General features: G+C 45.2%; 1 long non-coding RNA gene across 1 annotated transcript; it reads right to left on the minus strand.

Annotated features, from left to right (window-relative positions):
- Nucleotides 1-1,531: 1,531 nt before the first annotated feature.
- On the minus strand, nucleotides 1,532-9,740 carry LOC109302423. The gene is made up of 4 exons (XR_002098760.1): nucleotides 9,615-9,740; nucleotides 8,451-8,454; nucleotides 4,385-4,387; nucleotides 1,532-1,543 (listed from the first exon to the last, which is right to left on the minus strand). It is a non-coding gene; the product is annotated as an uncharacterized LOC109302423 (long non-coding RNA).
- Nucleotides 9,741-10,108: the final 368 nt, after the last annotated feature.

Here is a 10,108-nt window from a genome sequence, read left to right on the forward strand (position 1 = left end):
CAGCTCTTTGGTGCAGATATGTCTTGCCCTGCACCTGCACCTGCACAGAAGAGTCTGCTGGCAGCCTCTTCCCTAAGGGGACTTCACCAGGGAGCCTCTTTCCCTCTGGGATCCCCACTAAGTGGTCCCCTCCTCCCCAAAGGCCCGCTGCCCTCCCCAGTAGTCCCTCACCCATGCCCACTCTCATGCAAACTCCAGTGTGCTCTTGAGGAGCAATCCTGTTTGCCCGGCCTCTTCACCCAGGTTGGCAGTGAGGCTCCCACCCAGCTCAGTTATATGGGGGTGGGAGGGGAAAAAAAACTCTTCCTGATTCCCTTCAGCTGGCCCAGCCTCTCCTCCCTCTTTCCCCTTGCCAAGCTGCTAGATGCTGCTAAAACACCCCTGGGTTGGTTTGCCACTCTTCCCCCTCTTGGCAGGGTCCTCTTGGTGGGGCCAGGGGTGTTTTAGCTGCCTGCGGAGAGTTCGGGATTGAGAGTGTGGTTGGGGTACAAAGGTAAGAAAGGTTTATTGACTTAACAAAAACACAACTACGCACAGATAACAAAATAACAGACAGACAATAATAATTTGTGTTGGTAACTTATTGGCAGTCCTTTCTGATGCTTGATGTATAACAAGTTTTTCTTCTGCAAAGCTCAGCGAAGTCAGGCACCCCTGATTAGCACTGTCTGAGGGGTACTGAGAAGGACCCCGGTATTCAGTCTTAATTGACTTTTTACTTTTACTTAACTGAATCTGTACAGTTATCCAAATTAAGGGGCCAATATTAACTTTAGATACCAGTCCCCAGCCCAGTACTGCCCCCATTGTGGCCTCTTTCTTTGGGGTTTGGGCTGGCTGGGCTCCCTAAACCACATAATCGGGGGGGTAAAGGCTGGTGGCTCCACATGTGCCTGGGAAAATATCAACAGTTCTGCCCTCAGGACAGAGAATCTGTCTTGTGACCCTTCTGGTGGTGCAGACTGCTCTGCTTTTGGGCTTGCTCTTTTGGTAGGTGGGCAATCTATCTATTTGCACCTTACTGAAACAGGCAGCTAATCAGTCTTTTCACATTTTTGCTTGTGGAGTCTTGGGCCAGCCTTCCTTGGCTTTTTTCAACAATTTGGGGGGGGTCAGGGGGTTTATTTTTTGTTGAGGCCACTGCCATGGCCTTGGCAGTTTTTGTTGGCTTGGTAAACCTTGGCTTCTGCAAAATGGGTAAAAGCTGCATTAATTGCCGGATCGCATCTCTTACCAGGTGATTCACCGCCACTTGCTCCAAGGCCAACAAGGCTGAGATGCATTCTGTTGGTGCTCATCAGCAAAACCTCTTCCACAACGGTGCTGTCACGACTTCTGCATCTGGCATGCTATTCCAAACTGCTGCACGAATGATTTCAGTTAGTGCTACATGATACAAGCAGCAGACAGCCTCTTCTAAACTGGTCCACACCTGAGGGGCAGAGTTAAACTCTTCTTCCATATTACCATAACTGGCCTCAGTTGCCTGAAGCATGGCAGAAAACAAAGTAACATTTTCATCACCTCCTGCAAACTGATTTAACTGGAGCTCAGGGCACAAAATGATTTGTGCAGCTTTGGCTCTGCTCACTGAAATTGCAAATGCCTCTTCACTATACATTTGAACTAGCCAGTCTATTACTGGCTCTTCTGGCTTGAACTCATGCTATTTTTGTATGTTTTTAATCTCCGCACGGGTAAAGGAATGCAACTCTGTTCAGGGATTCTCTCCTTGTGGCCCTGAATGAGTTATCATCATGGGACAAACTTGGCTGAGTTCCTCCCTCTGGGCAGGGAAGGCCTGACCAGGTTCCTTCCTCTGGGCAGGGATATATGGGAGTGGTTCAGCACCAGACTCATCATCAATCTTCTCCCCTCCATCTGTCTCCTCCCCTTGATCAGAGCTCAACTTCTGGTTTTTCTCCATACAGACACTGCTGCACCTTGTGGAAGGATGGCTCCACAGCCTGTGCTAATCGTGTTCTCTTCTGGAGGGAAGCAGCCACGTGCACGTTCATAATTTTTCCTTCCCTCCATTCTAATGTTTCCAAGTGACTCTGAGTGGCTCGCGCAGCCTTGCACAGCATGCTGTTGGAATCACTTCTGTCTTCTAACTCCTTACTCAGCCGGGTGACCTTTTCCCAGAGCTGGGGATTCTCTTTGGCCCCTAACCGCAGGCATGTGGCCAGCAGCCACGACAAGCACCCCTTCTTGGGCTTACCCCGGGCAGCAGTAGCAAACCTAGCCCAATGATCAGGTACAGTTCCCAGGTCACTCCAGGCAGGTCTCAACCTATCCTTGTCCCACCCAGGATTCTCCATCCCTGTCACTTCCTTAAGTAAAGCCACAAATGGGGCCCATGCAACTCCCTCCATTATGACCTTTCTCTCCAGACCAGGGTCTCTCAATCCTGTTTGTGATGCTAATTTTTGTCTCAGCTGCCTGAAGAGAGTTCGGGATTGAGAGTGTGGGCGAGGGTAGAAAGGTAAGAAGGGTTTATTGACTTAACAAAAACACGACTACGCACAAATAACAAAACAACAGACAGACAATAATAATTCGCGTTGACAACTTATTAGTAGTCCCCTCTGATGCCTGATGTATAACAAGTTTCTCTTCTGCAAAGCTCAGCAAAGTCAGGCGTCCCCGATCAGTGCTGTCTGAGTGGTACCAGGAAGGACCCTGGTATTGAGTCCTTGGACTCCTTGAGGTCCACAGGCCCACTGATCCAGGCCAGCAGCTAATCTTAAATCAGTACTTCTTTCACAGAGCTACATCTTCCTTCTAAATGATTTCCGGATGTGTCAGCCGATTTTTAATTTCTGAGCTATGCTGATAAGTTACAGCTATTCATATTTTTTTACTTCAATTGTCCTTAGACTGACTAATAGCAGTACAAGCCTTGCATTCTTTTAATAAGGTTAATTTTAACTATGCCACAGAGTCTTACTACTTCCAGGCTTTGCTAAATTTACTAGGTCTTACTTTATACAAGACCTAACTACAACTTAAACTTTAATTAGGCTCTTAGCAACAACAAATAGCTTAATATTTAAACAAATGACAGAAAAACACTTGGTCTAATCTTCATAGAGCTTTCAGCAAGCATCTTTATCACACAGAAATAATTTTCAGCTGTCGCACGGGGGAGCAAGAGCTCACGTGCACTGATGCACATGTGTGCCTCCCCTGGCCCTGGCCCATGCCCCCTCCCTGCTTGGCTCAGCTGTGCTCCCCTGGTCCCCAGGTTCTCCCCGCACAGTATGCAGGGAGGTGGGAGGCAGTGCAAAACTTAATTGAGCAGCCTGTGCCTCTGCAGCTAGGCAAGCACAGGCCTCTCACACACTAAGGAATGCATCAATGCCAGGGGCAATGCCCTCCCCAGCTGCCGAGGGCAGGAATGTTTAGTGCAGCCACAGATAGCTCTCCAGGTGGTAGCAGAGGCTGTAGGGCAGCATGGGCTTGCCCACCATACCGCTGAAGCTCAGGGTTCCATGTCAGGTGTGCAGGTGTGCCCAGGGCACCATGGTGATCAGCAGCAGCAGGGCATAGTGGGTCAGGCACATCTGTCTAATCAAACAGCTCCTCACACTGGTCATGCACAGCAGGGGCACGCTTGGGGCACAGAGTGGCTTTGGGGTGGGGATAGCCCCAGGAAGCCCCCACAGAGAGGCCTCCTGTGGGGAGGGCAGGGACACAGGCAGCTCTGCATCCCAGTCATCCAGGAGCCTCTTGCACACCAAGCCTGGGCACCATGGGCTTGGCAGTGTCACAGGAGACAGCGTGGTCTGCTGAAGGAGAAGGGGGAAGAGTGGGTCTGGAGCCACAGCAGCAGGTGCTGCAAGGAGTCAGGCCCAACCCAGCCTGGGAAGAGGGCAGGGAAGGCAGGTTTCCTGTGGCCAGCACCCAGCGACCCGCTGGCCCCTAGGGAGCATTAGGGGAATGCAGGGGGTGGGGGAGGGTTTGTCCAGCAGCTGCCTAAGCTGGGACCTCAGCCTGGGCCTGGGCCTGGGCCTGGGCCTGCCTGTCTGACTTACCATGATCTGTGGGCACCCATGCATGCACAACTCCTGCTCCCTGATCCCAGGGCTGAGGCTCCGAGGGCAGCTCCTCCAGGGACGGCTCCTCCAGCGGCGTCTTCAGGAGCTTAGAGCTACCACCCACTGGGGCAGCTCACCCAGCTTTTCTCAGCTCTGCTTTTCTTCTTGTCCCTCCCTGGTCTGGTCTCCCAGCTGAACATGCTGCTCTTTTATAGCCATCTGGGCACTTCTCTGGATCACAAAAGATCCAATCAGAGCAATGGGCGGCAAAAACCTCACCGGGACATCTCCTCCTGGGAGCTCTGCCCCCAGATTGTAGATGCACCAATCAGGAGAAAGGGGACACCCTCTCCTGATTGGTGGAAGATATTTCATCAATGGCTCGGTGTTCTACTCAAGCCAGCAAGCTGCACGCAAGCTGCGCCAGGGTTGGTGCACCCACTACAACTTACTATAAAATGTAAAGGAGTTGTCAGAGACTGAAAGGAAGAGATGAAAAGAACACAAGACTTCCCTCTGCGGATATTGACTTTGGTTAAGGGAGCATTATTGATGGAAGATAATTATATGTCTTTATATATAACTTAGGGAACTGGCTGTTTCTTAAAATATTAAATTTGTTACTTAATAAGTTAGATTCAATACTAAATTAAGTTTATAAAAAAGTTGAAAAAATAATCAGGCCTAGTGGGACCTGAAATAGCTCAGCATCTTGGAATACCATGGTCCCAGTACTGTAAATGATGCTGAAGATAAGAGATTGATATTAAGTTTGTAGCCCAGTCTATCTATTGTAGCCCACGAGGCACATCTACATGAGATGCTACACGATGCTGACATGAACCATGATGCCAACGCTACTGTGCAGTAGCATCGGAAATGAAGCATGTAATGCTGGGACTGTGCAATAACGGCAGTTACTGCACAGTCATTTAGTACTTCCTGAAGTAACAGCTGCTCAGTCCAGCACACATGTAGATGCACCCACTCTGCACTATATATGCTTTCCACAATCTTCAGTCAGAGTGGGCATTGCGTTTCATTTTAATTGTGGCATGAATATTACTGTAATGACATGACAATTATCTGTGATTCTCCCATTGATGTGCCAGACTCAGATGTGATTAGAAAGATGATTTTTATAAGAGTGTGCATGTGAATCTTTCTGCAAGTTTGTTTAGAAAAAGCAAATAGATATTTAAAGATACGTCCACCCAAATTTTTTATAAACTTCTTTTCCATCTTTATGCAGTGCTTTTTGTCATTTCAGAGATGTACTTTTTTCTTAGAAATGGAAATGGGGAAAGAATGATTGGAATTGTTTTTCTAGCAATCAAAAGGTAGTTATAATAATATGATTCAGACAGCTGCATCATATTCAAATGTCATTTAGGCAATGTTATTAACTCTGTTTTTATAATAGCTCAAGGGGGGAGATTATCATAGAGTAATTCAATCACAAAGAACAGGTCTCTTAACTCCTCTAAGAGCAAATCTGTAGTATTGATCTGCAGAACAAGAAGCAAACAATGAGAAAAGCAGAGCAATCATCATACAGCATGGAATATTACCGGGATTGCCTCAGATACCTTACATGTAAAGCTAGCCTTTTGTGTTTAAGGGAGCAGCTTATATGGAGCCTGATTTATAGCCTATGGAAGTCCATTTGAATTGGTACGCTTTGAAGGCCTGCATGGAAGCACAGGGGACTGGACATCAGGAGATCTGGATTTGAATTCTGTTTACCTTTCTGACCCTCTTTACCTTATTAGGTAAATCATAATAGTTTTCTCATCTATAAGAGTGGAGTGTGGGTAGGATTTTAAGGGCAGCTAAGATAATTAGGTTCAGATTCAAAATTGTTCTTAGAGGTATTTAAGCAGGACGTAGATAGAATGTAGGTGCCTATGTTATGAAAGCAATCCAGATCACCTTGGTATAATGCCAAAGAAACTCTTAGGTACCCAAATTCATTTGGTGTCTCCATTATGACCTCAAAAGTTCCCTATATGCCTTGAATTAAGATTGTGCTTATTCTCAGAAGCAATCCAAATCAGATACCTGGCTCCTGCCTAGAATCTGTAACAATCCTCTTCTGAACTGGCAGGTTCCTAAATGCTTCCTAAATACCTAGGCCTTTAGTTCTTTGCAAAGCAAGCCTTACACTGATGATATCAAGCACACTTGATGATTTTCAGTTTTGGACATGACCACTTGTAGTTGTGCTCACATACTGCACAATAGCCTAGTACTCAGAGCACTTGCTGCCCAGGATATTGGAATTGTTCTAGGCTTTGGGCTCCAGGCCCTTCTCAGCCTGAGAAAGTCTCAAACCTACACCTTCAAGCTTACAGGAAGCTACCCTAATAACTAGGCCATACAATAGTCTGGGGAAGGGGACCTTCTACGCCTCCTGTGGAAGCTGAGCCACTGGGCACCCACGAGGGTAAGATTCATTGAGCCAGAAAGAGACTGTCACCGAGTTAAGAATACATGGGAGAACGTTGTTTCAAGTCCCTTCTTCTAGGCCTGTTTATGCATTTTACCTTAGAACAGGGACATCAACTATAGGTCCTATCGACCAAAGCCGGCCTGTGGATCTGCTTCATCTATCTGACAGGGTTCCTGGTGGGCCAGCAAACTTAGAGGCAGGGCTACCACGGAGGTAGTCCCTGTCAGACTCCAAGGCTCTATGGTCCCATTGTCAGCAGGGGCCAAGGGTGGTGAGACAGTCCTGTTCTCCCTGCTGCCATTTGGATAACTTCCATATGGCCTGCTGCTGCTTAGCCTGCCATCACCTCCACTGCTGGAGCCACAGCCGCCTCTCCTGGTGCCATGTCCAGATCCAGCCTGGGAGTAGGCCAAGTTTGATATTCCTGCTTTAGACAGTTATTGCTTAAAACTACAAGTATCCATGATAGTGGAGACCACAGCCGATGATTCTCCCCTCCCTGTCTTTCCAAGCGTTACTAGAGTAAGGTGACCAGAGCCACCCTGGGTGCTGACCTGAAACCTAGGGGGAAGAGAGGACAGGGATAGAAAAAATGGCTTTCATTGCAGACTTGCAATTATGCCAGTGGCAGTGACAACCAGAAGTTGCCAGTGCCAGGGTCTGCAGAAGCTGTCCTGGGTGCCCAGCCACTTTGTTATACCCCTGGAGCACCCAGACATCCCCTGCAACTGCAGATGCTTAGTACCTTTGCCAATCATGTAGACTTTATTTAGGAGTATGGATTTAATAGTTTAACCTTGTGCACAGTTTGCCCCATGTTTATTATCCCTGTTTTATAAAGCCTTGAACACTATGCGCAATATTCCCCTGAAACCATCTGTATTTGTAATGGATCTTTGTACATTTCTGAGTTAATATTCCCAAGGGAATCTTTGTTCTCATGAAATCACTTTGTATGCATGGAAACTCCTTTAAAAGGTGTTTTGTCACTCTAAATTGTCATCACCCTTGGCCCTGATGGCAAGAACTAATTAGTTAATTGGGAAAATTAAAGGTGCACCTGGGTTATAAATATACCTTTTCTGTGGCACAGGAGCATATTATTGATTCCAGGAATGAGTCTTCTGATGGTTGATAACGGTAAAGAACCCGCAGTGTGGAAACAAAAAAGAGAAACAGAGAAAACAAGGGAGCATGGATATTCACTTACAGATACAATGCGATTTCTCTGTAATGGCATCAGTTTCAATGTGAAACTTTAAAGGTCTGTTTCAGAGCCTGTGTTTTCTCCCACTTAATGAGACTATGTTGAAGTTAGGCCTGTGTTTGGTCTGTATTCCTAAGTAATCTTACTGGAGTTTTGTAATGTGAAGTTTTAATTAGAAGTATATATTGGATATTAGTCTTTGGATCCTGGGATTAACTTGATGGGTTTTTGCTATTGAAGCCAGTCTTGATTTGCTCTTAGATTGTATGTCTGGTAACTGTTTTAGTTTGAGATTTTAACAGGCTAAACCTGATACTGACCCTGATTACACTGATGCTATCTTGGGGTCATTTCACAGGTTGATGTAAACTTGGTCTTAGATACAGAGATCTGCTGATATGAGGCAACATACAGTTTTAGGGTCAAAGTGTTTGTACATGTATATACTGTTCTGATTATCCTTTCACTTAGCCAGCTTTATACTGATGTTAGTCCACTAATAATTTATATCACTGGGAGAAGAAATAGAGAGAAGGCTCAGGCCCAGATACCATGTATAGTCCCAGTATCCATTTGACAAACTGCAAAATCATTTACTGACATGTATTCATCATGGATTTCTTTCTAACATATAACCTGAACTGTGGCCACTAATCAGATTCTATAGACTAGGACAGATGAAAGCTATGTACAGATAACATAAACTCCCAGACCAAAGTAACTTTGATTCTGAACAAATTAGGAGCAAGACTATACTGGGATAAGTATTATCTGTCTGCAGTTTGCTTAAGGAAACATGCTAACACTTGCTTTCTCACCGCCTTGTGGTAGCTGCATGCAGAGCCCTTAACATAGCTGCACATTTGTCCACTCTAGATTATGGTGTTATTTACAGTAGTGAACAACCCAGTGTAAATTACACGAATGTAAATGTGTCATCTCTCCAGGCTAAGAGAACTTCTATTAATTAGATTTGCATCAGTATCATAAACTTTTTTCATGTTCTGCTTGTTTTAACAATCTGTGCATATGTTACAATGCAAACTTGCTGTCAGGAATGGTAGCTGAAATAGTGAATTTTAAGTAACTATCATTGAACATTCACAAATACTGATTTTTTATTCAGGAATGTTCTCACTAGAAAACTGCTGTTAACAGTTAAACTCAGCCCAGCGGAGAACAGAAATATACCATGCAACCTATGTCTGTAATCAAAACAACTCTAATTATGAATGCTAAATGCTAATAACAAATTGTTACCACATGATCTATGGACCAAAAACTTATTCACAGAAATGAATCTGCAAATAAACAAACACATTGGGAAAGAACCCTTTTGCCTACAGATAACCTGCAAGCCCTATGAAAGAAAATTCAGCCTCTTTCTTGCTGTGTGTTTATCTCTGGGTTACACATTCATGTTCATCATTGTAGTACCTGAATGTTTTCCATGTAAAAAACAAATGCAGTAGAAGATTTCCTAACTGATTTCTCCCTTACAGGGTCAAAACACTGCTTAGGATAGGGATCAAGTGACTTCTAATACGTTCCTTCCTTCCTTCCTTCCTTCCTTCCTTTCCATTTTATCTCCTATTTTTGTTGGTCAGGACTTAAAATTAAAAAGGAGTGCCGGTGTAATGATTGTCATCAATATTATGGAAGATATTATGAAAATAATTATTTTCTGGAATTTTCTAAACATTTTCCAAAGGCATCTACATGCATGTAGCTTAGTCTGGAAGTTTGTTCTGTAGCTGGAACTTGTTTAGAGAGAAAACTGTGCCCCTAGCTGGTACATGCTTCATCCCGGGCTTTGTGACTTGCGTTCACCTAGAGGAATACAGATTTATAGGCTAGGGACAGAAATGACACACAAACTGGTAAAAGTGTTCAGAAACCAGTTCAGTTCTGTAACACAACAGAAGTTCAGTGCACATAAACCACTTTCAAGATGGCTAAAACTGGTATAAGATAAAGCTGGGTGGATGCAGTATCAGACTTAACTGATTTAGGTTAAAACAATTTACTCAACTTCTGTCCCAGATCCGCTCCAGAATCAAGTTAGCCCACAGTTCCCAGCATCCCAGGTTGCTTCGCACCTCACCTACAACCCCTTTCCCCACCCCCTCCCCTTGCAGGGAGGGCAGGCTAGTCTTGGCCCAAGTTGTCTGCTTCAGCTAAGAAAAGAGACATGCTGTATCACCTCCTGGCTTCTGGCCTTGGCCACTGAAGGCATGTGGTTGCATTTCCAGAATCAAAAGTGAATGTCTGTTCACTGGTTTGTTAGTTCAGTCTATGGAGCTTAGACTAACCTGTGAAGATTGAATTGATTCCACCTTTGGCTTTTTGACTGTCTGTACTTAGCCATAGAGTCATAGAGAAGTAGGGCTAGAAGAGACCTCAAGAGAT

The sequence above is a fragment of the Gavialis gangeticus genome, unplaced genomic scaffold, assembly GCF_001723915.1.
Source record: "Gavialis gangeticus isolate Ggan-Ray unplaced genomic scaffold, GavGan_comp1, whole genome shotgun sequence".
Taxonomy (NCBI): Eukaryota; Metazoa; Chordata; order Crocodylia; family Gavialidae; genus Gavialis; species Gavialis gangeticus.